We start from the raw sequence: 12,316 nt of genomic DNA, 5'->3' as shown, positions 1-12,316 counted from the left end.
AGAGAGAGAGAGAGAGAAAGCGCGAGAGAGAGAGAGAGAAAGCGCGAGAGAGAGAGAGAGAGAGAGAGAGAGAGAAAGCGCGAGAGAGAGAGAGAAAGCGCGAGAGAGAGAGAGAGAGAGCGCGAGAGAGAGAGAGAGGAGAGAGAGAGGGAAGAGAGAAAGCGCGAGAGAGAGAGAGAGAGAGAGAGAAAGCGCGAGAGAGAGAGAGAGAAAGCGCGAGAGAGAGAGAGAGAGAGAGAGAAAGCGAGAGAGAGAGAGAGAGAGAGGAGAGAGAGAGAGAGAAAGCGCGAGGGAGGAGAGCGCGAGCGCAGAGAGCGAGAGCGCGAGCGCAAGCGCAGAGAGCGAGAGCGCAGAGAGCGAGAGCGCAGAGAGCGCAGAGAGCGAGAGCGCAGAGAGCGAGAGCGCAGAGAGCGAGAGCGCAGAGAGCGAGAGCGAGAGAGCAGAGAGCGAGCGCGCAGAGAGCGGAAGAGAGAGAGAGAGCGAGCGAGGAGAGAGCAGAGAGCGAGCGAGGAAGAGCAGAGAGCGAGCGAGAGGAGAGAGCGAGCGAGAGGAGAGAGCGAGCGAGCGGAGAGAGCGAGCGAGGAGGAGAGAGCGAGCGAGGAGGAGAGAGCGAGCGAGCAGGAGAGAGCGAGCGAGAGAGAGCGAGGAGGAGAGAGCGAGAGGAGAGAGCGAGAGGGGGGGGGAGAGAAAGAGGGGGGGAGAGAAAGAGGGGGGGGAAGAGAAAGGGGGGGGGAGAGGAAGAGGGGGGGGAAGAGAAAGAGGGGGGGGGGAAGAGAGAGGGGGGGGGGGAAGAGAGAGAGGGGGGGGAAGAGAGAGAGGGGGGGGAAGAGAGAGAGGGGGGAGGAGAGAGAGAGAGAGGGGGGGGAAGAGAAAGAGAGGGGGGGAAGTGAGAGAGAGAGGGGGAGGAGAGAGAGAGAGAGAGAGGGGGGAGGAGAGAGAGAAAGAGAGAGAGAGGGAGGAGAGAGAGGGAGGAGAGAGAGAGAGAGAGAGAGGGGGAGGAGAGAGAGGGAGGAGAGAGAGGGGGGAGAGAGGGAGGAGAGAGAGAGAGAGGGGGAGGAGAGAGAGAGAGAGAGGGGGAGGGGAGAGAGAGAGAGAGAGAGAGAGAGAGAGAGAGGGAGGAGAGAGAGAGAGAGAGAGGGAGGAGAGAGAGAGAGAGAGAGAGAGAGGGGGGGGAGGAGAGAGAGAGAGAGGGGGGGGAGGAGAGAGAGAGAGGGGGAGGAGAGAGAGAGAGAGAGAGAGAGAGAGGAGAGAGAGAGAGGGGGAGGAGAGAGAGAGAGGGGGAGGAGAGAGAGAGAGGGGGAGGAGAGAGAGAGAGAGAGAGAGAGAGAGAAAGAGAGAGAGAGAGAAAGAGAGAGAGAGAGAAAGAGAGAGAGAGAGAAAGAGGGGGGAGGAGAGAGAGAGAGGGGGGAGGAGAGAGAGAGAGGGGGGAGGAGAGAGAGAGGGGGGGAGAGAGAGAGAGGGGGGGAGGAGAGAGAGAGGGGGGGGAGGAGAGAGAGAGGGGGGGAGGAGAGAGAAGGGGGGGAGGAGAGAGAGAGAGGGGGGGAGGAGAGAGAGAGGGGGGGAGGAGAGAGAGGGGGGGAGGGAGGAGAGGGGGGGAGGAGAGAGAGAGGGGGAGGAGAGAGAGAGGAGAGAGAGAGAGAGAGAGGAGAGAGAGGAGGGGGAGAGAGAGAGAGAGGGGGAGGAGAGAGAGAGAGGGGGGAGGAGAGAGAGAGGGGGGGAGAGGAGAGAGAGGGGGGGAGGAGGAGAGAGGGGGGAGGAGAGAGAGGGGGGAGGGGGGGGGGGGGGAGGGGGGGAGAGGGTGGAGAGGGAGGGGGGGGGGGAGAGAGAGGAGGGGGGGGGGGGGGGGAGAGAGGGGAGAAGGTACAGCCAAACAAGCTTTGCTCTCTGAAGAGTGATCCAAAACATGGGTCACTCTCCAGACACCAAAGCACATGTGAACGAACCCTAAAAGTACAGGAGGACACTCACCGGTTTCAGTGCGAGAGAACCGTACTACAAGGAAACATGAGAGGGACTGTGACACCATCATATCTATGAAGGAAGAGAGAGACACAGAAGAGGAGGTTATAAACAAAACTCAGAATAAGCAGAACTTCTTCCCGTCCTCTCTGAACATCACGGGGTCACAGATCCCGCCAATAAAGCGGAATTTTACTCTCACAATTGGCACGGAGCGCGGTTCAATTTTTGCCACCCATCAAACCCAGTGATGATGTCTCTGGGTATAAAATAAGGCGTTTAACAGAACGGATCAACAATTTCAATAGCATGTTGATGATGATTTTTTTTTCCTCCACAAAAGGTCGGGTCCCCCGACAGCCACTAGAGCAGCGGTGTCCAACTGGCGGACCTCTCATCACACCTCTGCCTATGGGAGTCATGCTGGTAACTGTCAGCCTTGCTAGCATTTATTGCACCCCACATTGCTTTTTATACCCTTTATATTTTGTGGTCACTTTTGTCATTTGTGATGTATGACATAAAACTTATCGGTTTCACTGGAACTATCTGGAGCCCTCCCTCTTTTTCCATGTGTCTTTTCCATTGGAGCTCATGAGGAGCTGTTCTGGGCTAGATCTATCTTGATTATACAGTGTTGGTGGCGTTTGTGGACAGAGAATCGGAGGACTCTGCACCTGATCTACTCGACCATCCTCCGTGTACAGCACCGGATATGGACCATTCAGGATTTCAAGCCTTACTGACCCACTGTCGTAAGATATGTGTGTCTATCACAGCGGGCAGGGCCGTCTTTAAGGCGGGGCAAAAGGGGCAGCTGCCCTGGGCCCTGTCATTGTTGTGGGGGCCCAAAGCAGCTGCCTCATACTTGCCAACTATCCCAGTGTAAATTCCCTTGTCCCTTGAAGTTTTAGTCCCAATATCTCAGTGTGAAGTGCTGCTACTAATGCTGCCCAGCTCTGCCCTATTGTTGTGTACAGATAACTCACCTGCAGACCCTGTGTTTACATGTAAATAACCAGCATTCGTATGTAAATAGTAGCAGCATTACTAAGTAAATAGATGCGGCCGGCAGCATTGATATGTAAATAAAGGCGGCATTCATATGTATATCATGCTCCCCTGCAGTGAGGAGATGATGTGCTGTAACCCTCCAGCAACCAATCAGTGAGCAGTATTACTTTACAGTAATCTCTAGTAACCAATTAACAAGCAGAAATAATTTGCTGTAACCTCTAGCAACTAATCAGTGAGCCGTAATGTGTGCTATAACCACTAGCAACCAGTCATTAAGCAGTAATGATATGCTGTAACCGCTGGTAACCAATCGCAATTGCTGCCTGATCAGATTCAGTAAACAGATTTTAAGTCTAGCTGCTATTTATTGTTATGTCTCAGAGCAGATGGAGAGCAAAATTGCATTGGGGGGGGGGGGGGGGGGAGGGCCCCCAAGAAAATTTTTGCCCAGGGTCCAATCAGTATTAAAGACGGCCCTGACAGCGGGTAAGAGTATCCATCTACTTACCCCTGAAGAGTTGTTTAGAGTGGCTACAGACCTCTTGTTTTTCTCCACTGGTTTGGTGTCACCGTAAGGCTCGGTTCACACTGGGGGGCGACACGACTTGCCGCGACCTGCCGCGACCTCAGCGGCGACTTGCAAATGACTTCTGTATAGAAGTCAATGCAAGTCGCCCCGAGGTCGCCCAAAAGTAGTACAGGAACCTTTTTTCTAAGTCGGAGCGACTCGAGTCGCTCCTCTTAGAACGGTTCCGTAGTACAGAACGGGGGCGACTTGTCAGGTCGCGGCACGGCAAGTCGTGTCACCTCGTGTCGCCCCCTGTGTGAACCGATTGTAACAGGAAGAACATTACTTCCAGTCTTTGGACTTTACTCTGCACTATTTGAAGTTTACAGTGGGGCAAAAAAAAAAAGTATTTAGTCAGCCACCAATTGTGGAAGTTCTCGCACTTAAAAAGATGAGAGAGGCCTGTAATTGTCATCATAGGTGTCACCTCAACTACGAGAGACAATATGAGGAAACAAATCCAATCACATTGTCTGTTTTTTTAAATTTATTTGCAAATTATGGTGGAAAATAAGTATTTTGTCAATATCAAAAGTTCATCTCAATACTTTGTTATATTTCCTTTGTTGGCAATGACCGAGGTCAAACGTTTTCTGTAAGGGCCGGTTCACACTGCAGGTGAGGCGAGGCGACTCCGACTTGCCTCGCCGCGACCTGCCGCGACCTCAGCGGCAACTTGCAGATGACTTCTGTATAGAAGTCAATGCAAGTCGCCCCGAGGTCGCCCAAAAGTAGTACAGGAACCTTTTTTCTGAGTCGGAGCGACTCGAGTCGCTCCTCTCAGAACGGTTCCATTGTACAGAACGGGGGCAACTTGCGAGAGCGAGGCGAGTCGTGTCGCCTCGCATCGCCCGCTGTGTGAACCGGCTCTAAGTCTTCACAAGGTTGTCACCCACTGTTGCTGGTATGGTGGCCTCCATGCAGATCTTCTCTACAGCAATGATGATTTGGGGCCCTCGCTGGGCAACACAGACTTACAATTCCCTCCAAAGGCTTTCTATGGGGGGTGAGATCTGGAGACTGGCAAGGCCACTCCAGGACCTTGAAATGCTCCTTACAAAGCCACTCCTTCGTTGCCCGGGTGGTGTGTTTGGGGTCATTGTCATGCTGAAAGATCCAGCCACGTTTCATCAATGCCCTTGCTGATGGGAGGAGATTTGCACTCAAAAATCTCCCAATACATGGCCCCATTCATTCTTTCATGTACACGCATCAGTCGTCCTGTTCCCTTTGCAGAGAAACGGTCCCAAAGCATGATGTTGCCACCCCCATGCTTCACAGTAGGTATGGTGTTCCTTGGTTGCAACTTAGTATTCGCTCTCCTCCAAACACAACGAGTTGTGTTTCTACCAAACAATTCTACTTTGGTTTCATATGGCATTCTCCCAATCCTCTTCTGGATCATCCAAACGCTCTCTAGCAAACCTCAGAGGGGCCCGGACATGTACTGGCTTAAGCAGGGGGGGGACACGTCTGGCATTGCAGGATCCGAGTCCCTGGCGGCGTAGTGCGTTACTGATGGTGGCCTTTGTTACATTGGTCCCACCTCTCTGCAGGTCATTCACTGGGTCCCCCTCCCCCGTGTGGTTCTGGGATTTTTGCTCACCGTTCTTGTGATCATTTATGGGGTAAGATCTTGCGTGGAGCCCCAGATCGAGGGAAGATTATCAGCGGTCTTGTATGTCTTCCATTTTCTAATTATTGCTCCTAGAGTTGATTTCTTCACACCAAGCTGCTTGCCTATTGCAGATTCAGTCTTCCCAGCCTGGTGCAGGTCTACAGTTTTGTCTCTGGTGTCCTTCGACAGCTCTTTGGTCTTCACCATAGTGGAGTTTGGAGTGTGAGTGTTTGAGGTTGTGGACGGGTGTCTTGTATACTGATAACAAGGTGCCATTAATAAAAGGTAATGAGTGGAGGAGAGAGGAGCCTCTTGAAGATACGGGTCTGTGGAGAGCCGGAAATCTTGCTTGTTTTGTAGGCGACCAAATACTTATTTTCCACCAGAATTTGCAAATAAATTCTTTCAAAAATCAATGATTGTCTGGATTTGTTTCCACATTTTGTCTCTCATAGTTGAGGTGTATCTATGATGACAATTACCGGCCTCTCTCATCATTTTAAGTGGGAGAATTTGCACAATTGGTGGCCGACTATGCACATATTGTGTTCACCGTGCTATGCACATTTACTGTGTATATACAGTCTGTTCAACATTTAAAAAGGGACAGAGGAAGATGCTATGGGGGGGGGGAGGGGTTGGACAATTTTATAAGTTTATTGACGCAGAGGACATGTGGGGGAGGTGATATGAAGGGGGGAGAGAATACCCTTGTGGGGGGGGGTAATGTGAAAGGAGATGAGAGAACACCATATGGGAAACTTTGCCATTAAAGTGGTTGTAAACCCTTACAAACCACTTTGACCTACAGGTAAGCCTAGATTAACCACTTACAGCCCCGGACCATTTTTCTGGTGGTCAAAGACCAGACCACTTTTTGCGATTCGGCACTGCGTCGCTTTAACTGACAATTGCGCAGTCGTGCGACGTGGCTGCCAAACAAAATTGACGTCCTTTTTTTCCCACAAATAGAGCTTTCTTTTGGTGGTATTTGATCCCCTCTGCGATTTTTATTTTTTGCGCTATAAACAAAAATAGAGCGACAATTTTGAAAAAAAAACGCATTATTTTTTACTTTTTGTTATAATAAATATCCCCCAAAATATATAAAAAAAAACATTTTTTTCCCCTCAGTTTAGGCCGATACGTATTATTATACGATTATTGATTGGTTTGCGCAAAAGTTATAGCGTTTACAAAATAGGGATAGTTTTATAGCATTTTTATTAATTTTTTATTATTTTTTTTTTTACTAGTAATGGCGGCGATCAGCGATTTGTATTGTGACTGCGACATTGTGGGGGACCCATCGGACATTTTTGACACATTTTTGGGACCATTGTCATTTATACAGCAATCACTGCTATATAAATGCAGTGATTCCTGTGTAAATGACACTGGCAGTGAAAGGATTAACCAGTGGGTGGCAGTGTAGGGGTTAAGTGTTCCTAGGGGTGTGTTACTAACTGTGAGGGGGTTGGGCTTTCATTTAGTGAACACTGATCTCTGCTCCAATCACATGGAGCAGAGATCAGCGTCACTAGTTGCTAGGCAGAATGGAGAAATGTTGTTTATACAGCATTTCCTCCATTCGGCCGCTCCGTGAGACGATCGCGGGGATGCCCGCGGCGATCGAGTCCGCGGGTCCCGCGACCGGACTCACGGGGGTCCCGACCAGCGCGGGAGCCCGATGGCAGGGCAGCATCGAATATTGGACGTACCTGTACGCCAATATGCCTGCCCGTGCCATTCTGTCGACGTACATCGTCGTGCGCTGGTCGGGAAGTGGTTAAGGCTTACCTGTAGGTCCAAGAAATATCTCCTAAACCTATACGGTTTAGGAGATATTTGCCCGAAAACAGGCACAGCTGTCTACGGCGCGAATGCGCCGTAGACAGCGGCGCGCAGGCGCACCGAGCGTGGCATTCTCAACGTCGGAGCTGCCGCGTGCGTCGGCTTCCGTGCGCATGCGCGGGAGTGATGTCATCGCGGCGGAGCTGCGAGACCCCACCGAGAAGATGGATGCGGCGGACTACAGGGGACAGCGGTGACTTCGCTGGCTCCTGTGTCAGGTAAGTGACACATAATGGACTACTATGTGATGCGATGCGATGCATAGTAGTCCATTATGCTTTGCCTTTGCAGGGAATGAAAGAGGAAGTAAACCAATCAGGGTTTACTTCCTCTTTGAGTGGGGTACTGAAAATACCAATTTTTTTTTTAAATAGGATTAGAAAACTGAAAGTTTATGAAATACAGAGTTCCAAGATAGGACACCAATTTAAGAACAGGATTGTGGTGTGATATGAAGGATCGCACAAATATGCGATTTGGACCACGGTTGTAAGAAAACTCTGCTGACCCCCTGGCATAGGACAATAAAATGATGGAAATATGGTACAGCATGCATTTAAAAAAACAGATTAAAATACAGTCAAACTGAAACAAGCTATACTTTCCCTTTAACTATGCCTGATGTTTGCGGTGCAGCAGCATGACTAAGTGTCATTGTTTACCCATTGGGTGGCTGGTATTTTATAGACAGATTACTGATCCAATTAGGTTAGCTAATTCCTGTGTTCACAACCACCCTCCCCCCCCCCCCCCAATCTGTAGAGAAAGCCATTTCACACGTCCCTTTTTCTGGTTCCTTGAAAGCTTTGGCAACATACTTTATACAAAGCAAATAAAGTGTGGAGGCCCAGCTCCAGCCCCGCCACCGACAGGTTAACCGTAGAATGAGGTCATGGTGCAAGCGCGAGCAGCCTGCTGCGTCCGGGCCCCCTTAATGGGTGCCAAAGATTGCTTTTATTTGAGTAATTACACAGCACGGACACGGCTATATGGTGCGCGGCGAACATTATACAACGCGCTGGGATTATAAAGAGATGCTCGCAGACGTTTGAGGTCTTGCATATGGTGCCCCTGTGTGTACTTAGCAACCGGCTGCGTCTGACAGGAACGACCATCCATTCCAGCTTATTACCTGCGTAATCCTTTACCTCGGTGCTGATTATGAGACGTCCCCAAGGTAGTCGCCTGTAACTCTGTATCACCCGTGGTAACCTGGGAGGAAACATAAAATAGGAACATTTACCGCAGAAGTCACATAAAAAGCCATGTGCTCGGTCTGTTCTCGCATTTTGTTTCGTGGGGAATTCACAGGCTTTAAATAAATCTGATTGCAATGTGTCTTTCTTGCAGTATGGCCCGGGCATGAGAGAAAGTAAGAGAAGGAGAGGGCGAGGGTGGGAGAGAGAGCGAGCGAGCGAGCGAGGGGGGGAGAGCAAGCGAGCGAGGAGGGGGGGGAGAGCGAGCGAGCGAGGAGGGGGGGGGAGAGCGAGCGAGCGAGGGAGGGGGGGGGAGAGCGAGCGAGCGAGGAGGGGGGGGGAGAGCGAGCGAGCGAGGAGGGGGGGGAGAGCGAGCGAGCGAGGAGGGGGGGGGAGGAGCGAGCGAGCGAGGAGGGGGGGGAGAGCGAGCGAGAGAGGAGGGGGGGGAGAGCGAGCGAGAGAGGAGGGGGGGGAGAGCGAGCGAGAGAGGAGGGGGGGGGAGAGCGAGCGAGAGAGGAGGGGGGGAGAGCGAGCGAGAGAGGAGGGGGGGAGAGCGAGCGAGAGAGGAGGGGGGGGAGAGCGAGAGAGAGGAGGGGGGGGAGAGCGAGCGAGAGAGGAGGGGGTGAGAGCGAGCGAGAGAGGAGGGGGTGAGAGCGAGCGAGAGAGGAGGGGGTGAGAGCGAGCGAGAGAGGAGGGGGGGGGAGAGGGGGGGGAGAGCGAGCGAGAGAGGAGGGGGGGGAGAGAGGGGGGGGAGAGCGAGCGAAGAGGAGGGGGGGAGAGCGAGCGAGAGAGGAGGGGGGGAGAGCGAGCGAGAGAGGAGGGGGGAGAGCGAGCGAGAGAGGAGGGGGGGAGAGCGAGCGAGAGAGGAGGGGGGAGAGCGAGCGAGAGAGGAGGGGGGAGAGCGAGCGAGAGAGGGAGGGGGGAGAGCGAGCGAGAGAGGAGGGGGGGAGAGCGAGCGAGAGAGGAGGGGGGGAGAGCGAGCGAGAGAGGAGGGGGTGAGAGCGAGCGAGAGAGGAGGGGGGGGGAGAGGGGGGGGAGAGCGAGCGAGAGAGGAGGGGGGGAGAGAGGGGGGGGAGAGAGCGAGAGAGAGAGGAGGGGGGGGGAGAGCGAGCGAGAGAGGAGGGGGGAGAGCGAGCGAGAGAGGAGGGGGGGAGAGCGAGCGAGAGAGGAGGGGGGGGAGAGCGAGCGGAGAGGAGGGGGGGAGAGCGAGCGAGAGAGGAGGGGGGGAGAGCGAGCGAGAGAGGAGGGGGGGGAGAGCGAGCGAGAGAGGAGGGGGGGGGAGAGCGAGCGAGAGAGGAGGGGGGGGAGAGCGAGCGAGAGAGGAGGGGGGGGAGAGCGAGCGAGAGAGGAGGGGGGGGAGAGCGAGCGAGAGAGGAGGGGGGGGAGAGCGAGCGAGAGAGGAGGGGGGGGGAGAGCGAGCGAGAGAGGAGGGGGGAGAGCGAGCGAGAGAGGAGGGGGGGAGAGCGAGCGAGAGAGGAGGGGGGAGAGCGAGCGAGAGAGGAGGGGGGGAGAGCGAGCGAGAGGAGGAGGGGGGAGAGCGAGCGAGAGAGGAGGGGGGGGGGAGAGCGAGAGAGAGGAGGGGGGGGAGAGCGAGCGAGAGAGGAGGGGGGGGGAGAGCGAGCGAGAGAGGAGGGGGGGGGAGAGCGAGCGAGAGAGGAGGGGGGGAGAGCGAGCGAGAGAGGAGGGGGGGAGAGCGAGCGAGAGAGGAGGGGGGGAGAGCGAGCGAGAGAGGGGGGGGAGAGCGAGCGAGAGAGGGGGGGAGAGCGAGCGAGAGAGGGGGGGGAGAGCGAGCGAGAGAGGGGGGAGAGCGGAGAGGAGGGAGGGGGGGAGAGCGAGCGAGAGAGGAGGGGGGGGAGAGCGAGCGAGAGAGGAGGGGGGGAGAGCGAGCGAGAGAGGAGGGGGGGAGAGCGAGCGAGAGAGGAGGGGGGGGAGAGCGAGCGAGAGAGGAGGGGGGGAGAGCGAGCGAGAGAGGAGGGGGGGGAGAGCGAGCGAGAGAGGAGGGGGGGAGAGCGAGCGGAGGAGGGGGGGGAGAGCGAGAGAGGAGGGGGGGAGAGCGAGAGAGGAGGGGGGGAGAGCGAGTGAGAGAGGAGGGGGGGGGAGAGCGAGCGAGAGAGGGGGGGAGAGCGAGCGAGAGAGGGGGGGAGAGCGAGCGAGAGAGGGGGGGAGCGAGCGAGAGAGGGGGGGGGAGCGAGCGAGAGGGGGGGGGAGAGCGAGCGAGAAGGGGGGGGAGAGCGAGCGAGAGAGGGGGGGAGAGCGAGCGAGAGAGGGGGGGGAGAGCGAGCGAGAGGGGGGGGAGAGCGAGCGAGAGAGGGGGGGAGAGCGAGCGAGAGAGGGGGGGGAGAGCGAGCGAGAGAGGGGGGGGGAGAGCGAGCGAGAGAGGGGGGGAGAGCGAGCGAGAGAGGGGGGGAGAGCGAGCGAGAGAGGGGGGAGAGCGAGCGAGAGAGGGGGGGGAGAGCGAGCGAGAGAGGGGGGGGAGAGCGAGCGAGAGACGGGGGGAGAGCGAGCGAGAGAGGGGGGGAGAGGAGAGAGGGGGAGAGCGAGCGAGAGAGGGGGGGAGAGCGAGCGAGAGAGGGGGGGGAGAGCGAGAGAGGGGGGAGAGCGAGAGAGGGGGGGGGAGAGCGAGAGAGGGGGGGGAGAGCGAGCGAGAGAGGGGGGGGGAGAGCGAGCGAGAGAGGGGGGGGAGAGCGAGCGAGAGAGGAGGGGGGGAGAGCGAGCGAGAGAGAGGGGGAGAGCGAGCGAGAGAGGAGGGGGTGAGAGCGAGCGAGAGAGGAGGGGGTGAGAGCGAGCGAGAGAGGAGGGGGGGGAGAGGGGGGGGAGAGCGAGCGAGAGAGGAGGGGGGAGAGAGGGGGGGGGAGAGCGAGCGAGAGAGGAGGGGGGAGAGCGAGCGAGAGAGGAGGGGGGGAGAGCGAGCGAGAGAGGAGGGGGGGAGAGCGAGCGAGAGAGGAGGGGGGGGAGAGCGAGCGAGAGAGGAGGGGGGGGAGAGCGAGCGAGAGAGGAGGGGGGGGAGAGCGAGCGAGAGAGGAGGGGGGGAGAGCGAGCGAGAGAGGAGGGGGGGAGAGCGAGCGAGAGAGAGGGGGGGAGAGCGAGCGAGAGAGGAGGGGGAGAGAGCGAGCGAGAGAGGAGGGGGGGGGGGAGAGCGAGCGAGAGAGGAGGGGGGGGAGAGCGAGCGAGAGAGGAGGGGGGGGAGAGCGAGCGAGAGAGGAGGGGGGGAGAGCGAGCGAGAGAGGAGGGGGGGAGAGCGAGCGAGAGAGGGAGGGGGGGAGAGCGAGCGAGAGAGGAGGGGGGAGAGCGAGCGAGAGAGGAGGGGGGGGAGAGCGAGCGAGAGAGGAGGGGGGGGGGAGAGCGAGCGAGAGAGGAGGGGGGGGGGAGAGCGAGCGAGAGAGGAGGGGGGGGGGGGAGAGCGAGCGAGAGAGGAGGGGGGGGAGAGCGAGCGAGAGAGGAGGGGGGGAGAGCGAGCGAGAGAGGGGGGGGAGAGCGAGCGAGAGAGGGGGGGAGAGCGAGCGAGAGAGGGGGGGAGAGCGAGCGAGAGAGGGGGGGGGAGAGCGAGCGAGAGAGGAGGGGGGGGAGAGCGAGCGAGAGAGGAGGGGGGGGAGAGCGAGCGAGAGAGGAGGGGGGAGAGCGAGCGAGAGAGGAGGGGGGGAGAGCGAGCGAGAGAGGAGGGGGGGAGAGGAGCGAGAGAGGAGGGCGGGGGAGAGCGAGAGAGGAGGGGGGGAGAGAGCGAGAGAGGAGGGGGGAGAGCGAGTGAGAGAGGAGGGGGGGGGAGAGCGAGCGAGAGAGGGGGGGGAGAGCGAGCGAGAGAGGGGGGGGAGAGCGAGCGAGAGAGGGGGGGGAGAGCGAGCGAGAGAGGGGGGGGAGAGCGAGCGAGAGGGGGGGGAGAGCGAGCGAGAGGGGGGGGGAGAGCGAGCGAGAGAGGGGGGGAAAGCGAGCGAGAGAGGGGGGGAGAGCGAGCGAGAGAGGGGGGGAGGAGAGCGAGCGAGAGAGGGGGGGAGAGGCGAGCGAGAGAGGGGGGGGAGAGCGAGCGAGAGAGGGGGGGAGAGCGAGCGAGAGAGGGGGGAGAGCGAGCGAGAGAGGGGGGGGAGAGCGAGCGAGAGAGGGGGGGGGAGA

General features: G+C 57.6%; 1 protein-coding gene across 1 annotated transcript in view; it reads right to left on the bottom strand.

Annotated features, from left to right (window-relative positions):
- LOC143956509 (endoribonuclease Dicer-like) overlaps positions 1–12,316 on the bottom strand; it is a gene marked incomplete at its 3' end in the record, with an annotated part of 72,218 nt that overhangs the window by 42,965 nt on the left and 16,937 nt on the right. Inside the window, 2 exon segments of the mRNA XM_077466710.1 lie at positions 1,969–2,031; positions 8,149–8,228.

Source organism: Lithobates pipiens, unplaced genomic scaffold (genome assembly GCF_037356315.1).
Source record: "Lithobates pipiens isolate NorthernLeopardFrog02 unplaced genomic scaffold, aLitPip1_a1.2 Scaffold_37, whole genome shotgun sequence".
NCBI classification, from domain to species: Eukaryota; Metazoa; Chordata; class Amphibia; order Anura; family Ranidae; genus Lithobates; species Lithobates pipiens.
The sequence above is the reverse complement of the archived record's forward strand: the minus strand, read 5'-3'. Positions and strand labels throughout refer to the sequence as shown.